The sequence below is a fragment of the Hemitrygon akajei genome, chromosome 8 (genome assembly GCF_048418815.1).
Source record: "Hemitrygon akajei chromosome 8, sHemAka1.3, whole genome shotgun sequence".
In the NCBI taxonomy this organism is placed as follows: domain Eukaryota; kingdom Metazoa; phylum Chordata; class Chondrichthyes; order Myliobatiformes; family Dasyatidae; genus Hemitrygon; species Hemitrygon akajei.
Window position 1 is genome coordinate 1,883,613 of NC_133131.1, and position 15,612 is coordinate 1,899,224.

General features: G+C 44.1%; 1 protein-coding gene across 3 annotated transcripts in view; it reads left to right on the plus strand.

Annotated features, from left to right (window-relative positions):
* smg6 (SMG6 nonsense mediated mRNA decay factor) overlaps positions 1-15,612 on the plus strand; it is a 520,319-nt gene that overhangs the window by 490,130 nt on the left and 14,577 nt on the right. The window lies entirely within an intron of this gene.

The following is a 15,612-nucleotide window of genomic DNA, read 5'->3' on the forward strand; positions in this document are numbered from 1 at the left end:
CCCCACCACCAATGTCAGACTAACCAGTCTATAATTCCCCCGTTTCTCTCTCCCTCCTTTTTTAAAAAGTGGGGTTACGTTAGCCACCCTCCAATCCTCAGGAACTAATCCAGAATCTAAGGAGTTTTGAAAAATTATCACTAATGCATCCACTATTTCTTGGGCTACTTCCTTAAGCACCCTGGGATGCAGACCATCTGGCCCTGGGGATTTATCTTCCTTTAATCCCTTCAATTTACCTAACACCAGTTCCCTACTAACATGTATTTCCCTCAGTTCCTCCATCTCACTAGACCCTCGGTCCCTTACTATTTCTGGAAGATTATTTATGTTCTCCTTAGTGAAGACAGAACCAAAGTAGTTATTGAATTGGTCTGCCATGTCTTTGTTCCCTATGATCAATTCACCTGTTTCTGACTGTAAAGGACCTACATTTGTCTTGACCAATCTTTTTCTTTTCACGTATCTATAAAAGCTTTTACAGTCAGTTTTTATGTTCCCTGCCAGCTTTCTCTCATAATCTTTTTTCCCTTTCATAGTTAAGCCCTTTGTCCTCCTCTGCTGGTCTCTGAATTTCTCCCGGTCCTCTGGTGTGCCGCTTCTTTTTGCTAATTTATATGTTTCTTCTTTGGACTTGATACTGTCCCTAATTTCCCTTGTCAGCCATGGGTGCACTACCTTCCCTGGTTTATTCTTTTGCCAAACTGGGATGAACAATTGTTGCAGTTCATCCATGTGATCCTTAAATGCTTGCCATTGCATATCCACCATTAACCCTTTAAGTATCATTTGCCAGTCTATCTTAACTAATTCACGTCTCATACCTTCAAAGTTACCCTTCTTTACGTTCAGAACCTTTGTTTCTGAATTAACTATGTCACTCTCCATCTTAATGAAGAATTCCACCATATTATGGTCACTCTTACCCAAGGGACCTCGCACGACAAGATTGCTAACTAACCCTTCCTCATTGCTCAATACCCAATCTAGAATGGCCTGCTCTCTAGTTGGTTCCTCGACATGTTGGTTCAGAAAACCATCCCGCATACATTCCAAGAAATCCTCTTCCTCAGCACCCTTACCAATTTGGTTCACCCAATCTATATGTAGATTGAAGTCACCCATTATAACTACTGTTCCTTTATTGTACGCATTTCTAATTTCCTGTTTAATGCCATCCCCAACCTCACTACTACTGTTAGGTGGCCTGTACACAACTCCCACCAGCGTTTTCTACCCCTTAGTATTATGCAGCTCTACCCATATCGATTCCACATCCTCCAGGCTAATGTCCTTCCTTTCTATTGCATTAATCTCCTCTCTAACCAGCAATGCTACCCCACCTCCTTTTCTTTCCTGTCTATCCCTCCTGAATATTGAATATCCCTGGATGTTGAGCTGCCATCCTTGGTCACCCTGGAGCCATTTCTCTGTGATCCCAACTATATCATATTCATTAATAACTATCTGCACATTCAATTCATCCACCTTGTTACGAATGCTGCTCACATTGACACACAAAGCCTTCAGGCTTGTTTTTACAACACTCTTAGCCCTTATACAATTATGTTGAAAAGTGGCTCTTTTTGCTTTTTATATGTGGCAATAAATTTCACATTTTCATTGCCCTCTGGACATCATTCATTCTATATTGCCCTCTTGTCCTAGACTGTCCCACGGATAGAAAATATCCCCCGCGCATCGACTGTTTCTAGGTCTTTCTACTTAGATGTTGGGGCAAACTACCAGAAGATTTGTGCACTGATGAGTTTAGTAGAGGGAGAGAATTAGAAATGTCAGAACCTTGTATCAAAACCCGAAGGCAGGGCAGTCAGTGGGAGAACAGTTCAGTTCAGTGAGCTCAAGATGAGAGGAGGACTCAGATTCCAAAGAATTGTGGGGGACAAAGATAATTCGGAGTGAGACGTGCAGAGACTTGAAACCAAGGTAGAGGCATTTTATATCAAGTTAATCATTAGAAAAGCTCTCTGGCAAGAAAGGCACATAGAGTTGGCAAGTTTAATGCTGCTGGGTAACCTCCTTTTGCTGTCAGTGGGGATGTCCATGTTGCCTGAACACAAGCGTGGTGCTGCAGCGTGTAGGAACAATTCACTGAGTTGGGTGTACAGCAGAAACATTTAAATGAACTTCAAACTGATTAACAAGAGAAAATCTGCAGATGCTGAAAATCCAAGCAACACACTCAAAATGCTGGAGGAACTCAGCAGGCCAGACAGCATCTATGGAAAAGACAACATCTATCGACGTTTCGGGCTGAAACCCTTTGGCAGGACTGAAGGAAAAAAGCTGAGGAGTAGATTTAAAAGGTGGGGGGAGGGGAGAGAGAAACACAAGGTGATAGGTAAACCTCGAAGGGGAGGGATGAAGTAAAGAGCTGGGAAGTTGATTGGTGAGATGAGGTGTGAAAGGGAAAAGGGGTTGGGAAATAGTGAAGTGTGGGTGGAGTGGTATTACCAGAAGTTTGAGAAATTGATGTTCATGCCATCAGGTTGGAGGCTACCCAAATGGAATACAGGTTTCTCCCACTATCCGAAGGTAGAGCGTTCCTGTGAAACCATTTGTAAGCCGAAATGTCGTAAAGCGAACAAGCAATCACCATTAATTTATATGGGAAAAATTTTTGAGCGTTCCCAGACCCAAAAAATAACCTACAGAATCAAACCAAATAACACACAAAACCTAAAGTAACATTAACATATAGTAAAAGCAGGATTGATATGATAAATATACAGCCTATATAAAGTAGAAATATTGTATGTACGGTGTAGTTTCACTTATCAAAATCGGGAAGACAGCGAGCCAAAATCAATGTGGAGGAAAAAAATTGGCACGTACACGCCTACGCAAGTACACGCATGCGCGCACAACTGCCCACACAAGGCTTCACGGTCATGGTAGTCTTTCTCAGGGTAACACACGTATAAAGCGGGCATCTTTTTTTCGTATAAGCAAAAATCCTCTTTGGTTAGTGAAAACAGGTACTAACATTGGTCTTTCGTAACAGCGAGCTGTCGTAAAGCGAACGTTCGGAAAACGGGGGCCACCTGTATAAGATGTTGTCCCTCCAACCTAGGTGTGGCCTCATAATGACCAGTAGAGGAGGCCATGGATGGACATATTGGAATGGGAATAAGAAGTGGAATTAAAATGGGTGGCCACTGGGAGATCCCACTTGTTCTGGCAGATGGAGCGTAGATGCTCAGCAAAGCAGTCTCCCAATCTACATTGGGTATCTCCATTGTACAGGAGGCCACACTGGGAGCACCAAACACAGTAACTGGTCCCAGCAGACTCACAGGTGAAGTGCCACCTCACCTGGAAGGACCGTGTAGGGCTGTGGATAGTAGTGAGGGAGGAGGTGTAGAGACAGGTATAGCACTTGTTCTGCTTGCAAGGATAAGTGCCAGGAGGGAGATCAGTGGGGAGGGATGAATGGACAAGAGAGTCTCTCGGACTGTCAGACACCCAGAGCCAATAGGCTGGTCCTGGACTTTATTTCCACTTGGTATGATTAACTTATTATTTAATTATTTATGGTTTTATATTGCTATATCTCTTCACTATTCTTGGTTGGTGCAGCTGTAACGAAACCCAATTTCCCTCGGGATCAATAAAGTATGTCTGTCTGTCTGTCTGTAAGAGCAGACGTGTGTGAAATGGAAGAGATGCAGTTCAGGGCAGTGTTGATGGTGGAGGGAGGGAAGCCCCTTTCTTTGAAAAAGGAGGACAATTGATTTGTTCTAGTCGTCCTGAGAGCAGATGCGGCAGAGACGAAGGAACTTAGAAAAGGGGATGGCGTTTTCACAAGTAGTAGGGTGGGATGAGGTGTAGTCTAGGTAGCTGTGAGAGTCCGTAGGTTTGTAATAGACATTGGTGGATAAGCTGTCTCTGGAGATACAGACAGTGAGATCGAGAAAGGGAAGGAAGGGAGGTGTCAGAAATGGACCGGGTAAATTTGAGGGCAGGGTGGCAGTTGGAGGCAAAGGGAATGAAGTTTGCGAGTTCAGCATGGGTGCAGGAAGCAGGACCAATGTAGTTGTCGATGTAGCTTAGGAAAAATGTGGGACGGTCACCTGTGTAGGCTTGTAACATAGACTGTTCCATGTAGCCGACGCACAGACAAGCATAGCTGGGACCCATGCAAGCACCCATTGCGACCCCTTTTATTTGAAGGAAGTGGGAGGAGCCAAAGGAGAAATTGTTTAGAGTGAGGACGTTCTGCTAGACGGAGGAGAGTGGTGGTGGAGGGAAACTAGTTAGGTCTGGTGTCCAGAAAAAAAGACAGGGCTTTTGAGGCTTCCTGGTGGGGGATGGAGGTATATAGGGACTGGACATCCAGAGTAAAAATGAGGTGATGGGGACCAGGGAACTTGAAATCCTTGTTGAAAAGATCAAGAGCATGCGAGGTGTCACAGATGTAGGTAAGAAGGGACTGAACTAAAGAGGATAAAACAGAGTCGAGGTAAGCTGCTATGAGTTCACTGGGGCAGGAACAAGCTGAACAAGCTTGTCTGCCTGGACAAGCTGGTTGTCTTTACTGATTAAGACATTTTTTAAAGAATTTAAACTGTCCTTAAGAAAGAAAAGTGTGAGTTAACAGGTTTGGAAATGTGCAAGCAACTGGGTCGTCTGTTTTTTTGCGCAAGAGTGGTGGGTGCACAGAACGCCCAGCCATGGTGCTGGCAGAGGCAGATACATTAGGGGCATTAGGGAAGCTCTTAAACAGACACATGGATGCAGAAAACTGGAGGCCTATGTGGGAGGGAAGGGTTAGATTGATCTTGGAGTAGGTTAATCAAGGCCTTAGGGCCTGTCCTGTCCTGTCCTGTCCTGAGCTGTCCTGTCCTGTCCTGTCCTGTCCTGTCCTGTCCCGTCCCGTCCCGTCCCGTCCCGTCCCGTCCCGAGCTGTCCTGTCCTGTCCCGTCCCGTCCCGTCCCGAGCTGTCCTGTCCTGTCCCGTCCCGTCCCGTCCCGTCCCGTCCCGAGCTGAAGAAGCTCATCCAACAGCTGAGGGGAGCTTGACTCAAGGTGGCTCTTTGAGTCAGGCACCAGGAAGGGGATGGTGTTATGAATATACTACTAACAGGCACTTCTTGCCTAACAAGACCGTGCTGCCTAATTACACCCATGTGACCAATTAACGTACTAACCAGAGCATCCGGAGGAAACCCACACAGTCACAGGGAGAATGTACAAACTCCTTGCAGACAATGGCTGAACTAAATTCAGGTCGATTGTCACTATAATGGTGGTACACATCCACGCTGATTGCTGTAATAGTGTTACACATCCACGCTGATTGCTGTAATAGTGTTACACTACCATGCTGATTGCTGTAATAGTGTTACACATCCACGCTGATTGCTGTAATAGTGTTACACTACCACGCTGATTGCTGTAATAGTGTTACACTACCACGCTGATTGCTGTAATAATGTCACACTACCATGCTGATTGATGAAATAGTGTTACACTACCACGCTGATTGCTGTAATAGTGTTACACTACCATGCTGATTGATGAAATAGTGTTACACTACCACGCTGATTGCTGTAATAGTGTTACACTACCATGCTGATTGATGAAATAGTGTTACACTACCACGCTGATTGCTGTAATAGTGTTACACTACCATGCTGATTGATGAAATAGTGTTACACTACCACGCTGATTGATGAAATAGTGTTACACTACCACGCTGATTGATGTAATAGTGTTACACTACCACGCTGATTGCTGTAATAATGTCACACTACCATGCTGATTGATGAAATAGTGTTACACTACCACGCTGATTGCTGTAATAGTGTTACACTACCATGCTGATTGATGTAATAGTGTTACACTACCACGCTGATTGATGAAATAGTGTTACACTACCACGCTGATTGCTGTAATAGTGTTACACTACCATGCTGATTGATGTAATAGTGTTACACTACCACGCTGATTGCTGTAATAGTGTTACACTACCACGCTGATTGATGAAATAGTGTTACACTACCACGCTGATTGCTGTAATAGTGTTACACTACCACGCTGATTGCTGTAATAGTGTTACACTACCATGCTGATTGATGTAATAGTGTTACACTACCACGCTGATTGCTGTAATAGTGTTACACATCCACGCTGATTGATGAAATAGTGTTACACTACCACGCTGATTGCTGTAATAGTGTTACACATCCACGCTGATTGATGTAATAGTGTTACACTACCACGCTGATTGCTGTAATAATGTCACACTACCATGCTGATTGATGAAATAGTGTTACACTACCACGCTGATTGATGAAATAGTGTTACACTACCACGCTGATTGCTGTAATAATGTCACACTACCACGCTGATTGATGTAATAGTGTTACACTACCACGCTGATTGCTGTAATAATGTCACACTACCATGCTGATTGATGAAATAGTGTTAAGCTTACTGCCTCGCTACCATGCTGCACAAAGAATAAGTCTGCAGCAGTCAGCAGCAGAGGTTGGGATCGAACCCAGCTCTCTGGAACTGGGGCAATGACTCTGCCAGTCATCATTTGCCACTGTTGGCCTTGATTACCTGCAGTGATATGGTTTAATATCCAAGGGCTGCCTTTCAGAGCTGTTGTTTATTGACAAAGTGGGATTAAGTGGCAGAGAGAGGAAGAGCAAGTGTTGTGTGGAACGGACTGGCCTTTCACATTGCCCCATTCACAGCCTCCAGTCTAGGGGCCACAGTGTGGAGGTGAGGCAGCATGTTGCTTCTGGCACTCCCAGTCACCATGTAAACTCTGCCGTCCCGCTAGGTGTTTACTGTCTGTTTGCTCAGACTGTACCTCACTAGGGACACATAAGCCACTGCCATAAACAGAGCTCAAATAAAGGTTTTATGTACACGCTCCAGCATCCTATAAACTGTAGCACAGCCACATACTCAGGGCCGGAGCTTCTTGGAAAAATAAGTTCCAGCAAACCCCTACCACTAACCCTACCCCCTTCTCCCACCCTGCACCACCCAACAAAAGAGACTTTAAACTGCCGTTGCTCCATACAGACGCTCTGAAATTAGTTGCAGGTGTAACAGGAACACCTGCAGGAGAGTTCAAAATCTAATCTGGACAGTATTCTGAACCTGCAACATGTGGCCTCTATTACACAGCTGTGCTTGGCTCCCTCGCTTTCACCGTGATGTTGTGCTGCCTTTGCCTGATGCCAGAACCTGGCGGCTAGAGAAATTTCAGTACAACACTCTCACGTACCCTGGCTATTCATGAATCTTACTTACCTTCAACGAGCCTATGTCCTAATTATTGTCACCCATTCAGACCTTACCTGTTACAAATACATTAAAGTTCCAGTTCAGCAAATGCTTTTGGGATGTGTTCAGTTCTGGTCGCCTCATTATAGGAAGGATGTGGAAGCTTTAGAGAAAGTTCAAAGGAGATTTACTAGGATGCCGCCTGGACTAGAGGGCATGCCTTATGAGGACAGGTTGAGTAAACCAGGGCTTTTCTCTTTGGCACAAATGACGATGAGAAGTAACTTGATAGAGGTCTACAAGAATGTTAAGAGGCATAGCTAGACTAGACAGTCAGAGACTTTTATCTTGGGAGAAATGGCTAATACGAAGAGGCATAATTTGAAGTTGATTGGAAGAAAGTGTAAGCATGTGTGTGCACGCGCACATCTGCGGCCATCGCGAGTGATGAGGACCACTGACATCCTTGGGTGAGTGTTTTTGTGATGTCGTAACTTGCATGTAAGTTTGATTAATGTGAGGGAGAATTGCTCAGGTCCTTATCCAGTGTGTATCTGGATGCAGTGGTAAGACAACTAGAGATAGGCAGTGATGCAGTGGATGACCAGGGCAATCTACGTGTCTTGCTGTGATCTTTGCCCTCCACAAAGCATGCTGGGAAACGCCTTTGTACCCGTTGATCCAGTCTTCATTGGAGGAAAGTACAGGGGTGATGTCAGCGGTAGGTTTTTTCTTAGTGGTGTGAGCGTGGAACATGCTGCCATCAGTGGTGAATGAAGCAGGTTCATCAGGGACAATTAAGAAACTCTTAGAAGGCTCCCTTTACATTAAGCTCCCTAATCAAATCCGGTTCATTACACAATACCCAAACCAGAATGGCCTTTCCCCGAGTGGACTCAACCATGAACTGCTCTAAAAAAAAATCTCATAGGCCTTCTTCAAATTCTTCCTTTTAGAATCCAGCACCAACGTGATTTTCACAATTTACCTGCATATTGAAATCCGCCCCCCCCCCCGTAACTATCGTAACAGCATTGCCCTTATTATATGGCTTTTCTATTTCCCATTGAAGTTTATATCCCACATCCTGGCTACTGTTCAAGGGCTTTATATAACTCCCATCAGGATCTTTTTACCCCTGCAGTTTCTTAACTCTACCTACAAGGATTCTACATCCTCTAAACCTAATCAGCTCTTTCTGAGGATTTGATTTCAATGTTCTCCCTCTCTGCATACCTCTACATATCTGTCCTTTTGATACAAAGTGTATACTTGGATGTTAAACTCCCAACCATGATCTTCTTTCAGCCACATCTCAGTGATGCCCGTACATCATACCTACCGATCTCACTGTACCCTAAGTACCTACCATCTACCTTATTCTGTATGCATTCAGATATAGCACCTTCAGTCCTGTGTTCACCTTTTTTGAGTTTGGCCCTCTGTGACACTTTAACTCATCACACTGACTGCAATTTTGCTCCATCCTCAGCCATATCACTCTGGTTCCCATCCCCCTGCCATATTAGTTCAAGGGAGGGGGCTGGGGCTGAACATAGGATAGGACAACACACTGAACAATTTGAAACAAGAATGGTCACTTTATATTCCAAACACTGGGGTTCAGTAGCCAAGACAAGAGGTTGGAGAGGACATGGGTAATAGACAGGTGCAGCACAAGACAGAGAAACATTAACTGTTATCTCCCTACAGATGCTGTCTGACCTGCTGAGTGTTTCCAGCATTTTTGCTTTCTTATGCTGGAGCTAATTAAAAGTAGAAAATGGGAATAAAGGCTTAAAAATTTCCACTTGCAGCTATGTTGGTGCTTGGCTGTGTTTTGGGGTCCATCACCTCCCCACACCTTTAGTGGGTATGATGATGTGGACATTTCTACAGCACCTAAAGCTCACAAATACAGCATCACTGTGCACTACATTTGGTTGTGCCAGGACAATGTAGATCACAGTGGTAATGTTAATCTCTCTGGTTTTTTCTGGTTTTACTGAAAAAATTCGCTGCATTTGTCACATGTACATCAAAACAAAAGCTACAGTGAAATGCGTCGTTTGTGTCAATGACCAACACAATCTGAGGGTGTGCTGGGAGCTTCCGACACCAACATAGCATGCCCACAACTTATTAACCACTACCCATATATGTTTGGAATGTGGGAGGAAACCCACGTGGTCACGGGGAGAACGTACAAACTCCTGACAGGCAGTGTGAAAATTGAACCCAGATCGCTGGTGCTGTAAAGCACTGCACAAACTGCTATGCTACTGTGACTGTGAAGTAACAGAAAAATTATCATCACGTCCTAATTCATATCAGGTTCCAACAAACGTCACCAACCCCAGCTGGGCCAGACAGTAGAACCAGCCCAATTACACTTCGGAATGTAGTATCAGCAAATTCTCTTACCACCCCTACCCAAGGGACCAGGAGGAAGCAATGGATATTTCAGTACAAAGTACTGGGGCAACTCAGCAAGTCAGACAACATCTATGGAGGCGAATAAACAGTCAACATTTTGTGCCGATGACCTTCATCAGCACTGGAAAGGAAGGGGGAAAAATCCAGAAAAGAAGGTGGGGGAGGGGAAGGAATAAAAGCTGGCAGGTGAGAGGGAGACTAGGTGGGTGGGTGGGGAGAGTGAAGTGGGAGGGTGGGAAGGGATAGGTGGAAGAGATAGAGGGCTTGAGGAGGAGTCTGATAGGAGAAGAGAGTAGACTATAGAAGAAAGGGAAGAAGGGGCACCTCTCAACTTCTTACTTCATTCTCACCCACCCTCCCCCTCACCTGGTTTCACCTCTTACCTGCCTGTCATCTTATTGTGGCTCCTGCCCCTTCCTGATGAAAGGTCTCGGGCCAAAACAGTGAAAGATTATTCCACTCCATAGGTGCCGCCTGACCTGCTGAGTTCTTCCAGCATTTTGTTTGTGTTGCTGAAGATATCCAGCATCTGCAGAATCTCTTGTGTTTATAACGGATGGTTCAACCTTCCTGATACTCGGCTGAGAGGGAGGAACCTCATGGAGGTTGAAAGTCCACTGGTTACACTCTGACTGAGTGTCAGTGAAGAATGGCTGTATACAGTGAGATGCGAGACTCTCAGTAAAGTGCTGACAAGCTCACACCCATTCTCTGCACTCCTCTGATAATGCCAGCAGTATGGAGTGAGGGCCAGTTATCCACGGCTGTAATTACATTAACACACAGAGCCCTGGACTTTTGATGTTTTAGGTAATTAAGCTGCAGAGACACTGACATCTCAGTAACATCACTTACTCTTGAATCTGAGCAGAAAAATGGGCACAGCCTTGGTATGTGATTACTGGGGCCTCAGAGGTAAAGAATTCAACAAAAGAGGGAAAATATAATTGCCAGCATTTGGTAGGTCCCGGTTGGACAGGGGTATCCGTGCTTTGCAACCAAGGAGAGACTAGTTACACTTCAAGCATAGAACACTACAGCATGGTACAGGCCCACGATGTTGTGCCAGTCCCTTAACCTACGCTAAGATTAATCTAACACTTCCCTCCCACATAGCCGTCTATTTTTCTATCATCCATGTTCCCATCTAAAAGTCCTTAAATGTTCCTAATGTATCTGCCTCCACCACCACCCCTGGCAATGTGTTCTATGAACCCACCACTCTCAGTGTAAAAAACCTACCTCTGACATCCCCTCTATACTATCCAATCACCTTAAAATTATCCCCCTCATGTTATCCATTTTCATCGTGGGAAAAAGTATCTGTCTATCCGCTCTGTTAATGCATCTGTCGTCCAATACACCCCGTCAAGAGGGGAAATGTATTTGTTCACACTTGTCAGGTCCAGGTTAGACAGGGGTACCTGTGCTTTGACTGAACTGAGAGTCATATACACTTTAGATGCTTCATTGGTTTGTTTGGCACCAGTTTCCATGTAAGGATTTTTGCCTGCAGCTGGCAGTGGTTGGTCTGTAAGCCTTCCTTTAGCAGCCCTGCCTCTTCCCTTTACTGTTGGGATTTGCAGCAACTCCTGAAGCCGCCTTGCATCCATCAGCTGGGCTCACTGCATGGACCCAATTAGCTGTTGAGCTATTCTCACTACACCTACAGAATTATGGAGTCTGGAAACAGCACAACATGGCAGCAGGCCATTCTGCCCAATTCAATCTCATGTGCCACCATTTGGTCCCTTGTCTTCTATGCCTCAGCAATTCAAGTGCACTTGTAGGCATTTCTTAAGTGACTCCACTTCAACCTCTCTCTTGGACAGTGTGTTCTAGGCACTCACCACTCTGGGTGAAAGTTTCCCCTTTTAATTCTTTTTCCCTCTTCACTAAACCAGTTTTATTTACTTCTGATATGGGGAAAAGTTTCCTGCAGCCTACCTAACTATATCCCTCATCATAATGCTATATACTCAATCATGGCCTCTCTTAACCTCCCCTGCTCCAGGGAGAACAAACCCAGCCTATCTGAAACACTCTAACCCAGACATCATCCTAGTGAATCTGCTCTATCACACCCTTCCTGAGGGCAGCACAGTGGTCAGCATAACACGTTACAGCTCCAGCAATTGGGGTTCAGTTCCCCCACTGTCTCTAAGGAGTTTCCATGTTCTCCACCATGACAGAGACAAAGACAAACAACCAATCTGCAAAAGAAGATAAATGGTGCCAGCACTAAAAAGCCAAATAATAATAATAACAAATTAGTAATAAATAATATTGAGAACAAGAGTTGTAGAGTCCTTGAACTCCAGCTGCTGGTTTAAAAAAATCCTCCTCATCTCTGTTCTAAATGGATGTCCCTCTATTCTTAGGCTGTGCCCTCTGGTCCCAGACACATATTATAGGAAATAATCCTTTCCTCTATCAAGGCCTTTCAACATTCAATAGGTTTCAATGAGATCTTCCCTCATTCTTCTAAACTCCAGTGAGTATAGGCCCAGAGCTCCTCAAACATTAACCCCTTCATTCCTGTGAACCTCCTTTGAACCCTCTCCAATGTCAACACGTTCTTTCTTAGATAGGGCATCGAAAACTGCTCATACTACTCCAATTGAGGCCTCTCCAGTGACTTATAAAGCTTTAGTATTATATCCCTGTTTTTCTTAGAAAAATAGAGGGCTATGCGGTAGGGAAATTCTAGGCAGTTTCTAGAATTATATGGTCGGCACAACAAATCCCAAGGGTAAAGGGAAGAGGCAGGGCTCCTAAAGGAAGCCTTGTGTTTGTGTGGAAAGGTCTTTATCACATTTGCACATCTGGAAACTGCAATTTTCCCCCATTCCTCTTTACAAAGCTGCTCAAACTCTGTCAGGTTGCAAGGGGATCGTGAGACAACAGCCCTTTTCAAGTCCAACCACAAATTCTCAATTGGATTGAGGTCTAGACTCTGACTTGACCACTCCAAGACATTAACTTTATTGTTTTAAAGCCATTCCTGTGTAGCTTTGGCTTTATGCTTGGAGTTATTGTCTTGCTGGAAAACAAATCTTCTCCCAAGTCGCAGTTCTCTTGCAGACAGCATCAGGTTTTCTTCCAGGATTTTCCTGTATTTTGCTGCATTCATTTTACCCTCTACCTTCCCAAGCCTTCCAGGACCTGCTGCAGTGAAGCATCCCCACAGCATGATGCAGCCACCACCGTGCTTCACGGTAGGGATGGTGTGTTTTTGATGATGTGTGGAGTTTGGCTTACACCAAACATAGAGTTTAGGCTGATGGCCGAGAAGTTCAATTTTGGTTTCATCAGACCAAAGAACCTTCTTCTAGCTGACTTCAGAGTCTCCCACATGCCTCTGGCAAACTCTAACCAAGATTTCATGTGAGTTTTTTTCAATAGTGGCTTTCTCTTTGCCACTCTCCCATAAAGCTGTGACTGGTGAAGCACCCGGGCAACAGTTGTTGTATATGCAGTCTCTCCCATCTCAGCCACTGAAGCTTGTAAGTCCTCCTGAGTTGTCATAGGTGTCTTGGTGGCCTCTCTCACTAGACCTCTTCTTGCACGGTCACTAAGCTTTGAGCATGGTCTGCTCTAGGCAGATTTACAGCTGTGCCATATTCTTTCCATTTCTTGATGGTTGATTTAACTGCACTCCATGGGCTATTCAGTGACTTAGAAATCTTCTTGTATATATCTCCTGACTTGTGCTTTTCGATAACCTTTTAGTGGAGTTGCTTGGAGTGTTCTTTTGTCTTCATGGTGTTGTGTTTGCCAGTATACTGACTCTCCAGCAGTTTGAACTTCCAGATACAGGTGTATTTTTACTACAATCGATTGAAACATCTTGACTGCATGTAGGTTTATATACAGCTAGGACACCTTAACTAATTATGTTACTTCTAAAACCAATTGTGTATACTAGTGATGATTTGTTGTGTCATATTAAAGGGAGTGAATACTTATGCAATCAATTATTTTGTGTTTTATATTTATTAATTTAGATCACTTTGTAGAGATCTGTTTTCACTTTGACACAAAAGAGACTTTTTCTGTTGATCAGTATCAAAAAAAGCCAAATTAAATCCACTGTGATTCAATGTTGTAAAACAATAAAATATGAAAATTTCCAAGGAGAGTGAATACTTTTTTTAGGCACTGTTTATAAAAAGTAGAAGGTTGGTGAGAGTGGATAAAGGACCACTAGAAAATGAAACCAGAGAAATAATAACAGGGACAAGGAGATGGCAGATGAACTAAATGAGTATTTTGCATTGATCTTCTCTTGAAGACACTGGCTAGGTGTTGAAGGGTGTGAGGAAAGAGGAGTGAGTGCAGTTACTATCACAATGGAGAAGGCGTTCAAAAAGCTGGAAGACCTGAGGGTACATAAGATCATGTGGACAGCCAGAGGCTTTTTCCCAGGGCTGAAATGGATAACATGAGGGGGCACAGTTTTAAGGTGCTTGGAAATAGGTACAAGGGGCATGTCAAAGATAGTTTTTCACACAGAGAGTGGTGGGTGCATGGAATGCACTGCCAGCGATGGTGGTAGAGGTGGATACAATAGGGTCTTTTAAGAGACTCTTAGATAGGTACATGGAGCTTAGAAAAATAGAGGGCTATGTGGTCGGGAAATTGTCGGCAGTTTCTAGAGCAGGTTACATGGTCAACAGAACATTGTGGACCAAAGGGCCTGTAATGTGCTGTAGATTACTGTGTTTTTTCTATAACACACCCGGACCAGATGAACTGCATCCTAGGGTTCTGAAAGAGGTAGCGTTAGAGATTGTGGAGGCATTAATAATGATCGTTCAAGAATCATTGGTCTCTGGCCTGGTGCCAGATGACTGAAAAACTGCAAATGTCACTCCACTCTTTAAGAAAGGAGAGAGGCAACAGAAAGGAAATTATAGACCAGTTAGCCAGACTTCAGTGGTTGGGAAGACATTGGAGTTCGTTGTTAAGGATGAAATTATGGAGTACTTGGTGACACCGGACAAGATAGGACAAAGTCAATAAAGTTTCCTTAAGGAAACATCTTGTATGACGAACCTGTTGGAATTCTTTGAGGAGATTACAAGTTGGATAGATGAAAGAGATGCAGTGGATGTTGTATATTGACTTTGGACTTTCAGAAGGTGCCACACATGAATCTGTTTACTAAGTTAAGAGCCCATGTTATTACAGGAAAGTTACTGGCATAGTTAGAGCATTGGCTGATTGATAGGAGGCAGCGAGTGGGAATAAAAGGATGGTTTTCTGGTTGGCTGCCAATGACTAGTGGTGTTCCTCGGGGAGGGGAGTCAGTATTGGAACTGCTTCCTTTTATGCTGTATATGAATGATTTAGATGATAGAATAGATGGCTTTGTTGCCAAGTTTGCAGATGATACAAAGTTTGGTGGAGGGGGAGATAGTGATGAGGAAACAGGAGGTGTGCAGAAGGACTTAGACAGATTAGGAGAATGGGAAAGTGGCAAATGAAATACAGTGTTGGAAAATGCTTGGTTATGCACTTTAGTAAAAGAAATAAATGTGCAGACTATTTTCTAAATGGGGAGAAAATCCAAAAATCTGAGATGTAAAGGAACTTGGGAGTCCTTGTGCAGAACACCCTGAAGGTTAACTTGCAGGTTGAGTTGGTGATGAGGAAGGCAGATACAGTGGTAGCATTCATTTCAAGAGGTCTAGAATACAAGAGCAGGGATGTGATGCTGAGGCTTTATAAGGCACTGGTGAAGCCTCACCTTGCGTATTGTGAAGGTACAGACAGCATCCATGTGTCCTCATCTAAGACAGGATGTGATGGCATTGGAGACGGTCCAGAGGAGGTTCACAAGGATGATTCCAGGAATGAAAAGGTTATCATATGAGGAATGTTTGATGACTGTGGGTCTGAACTC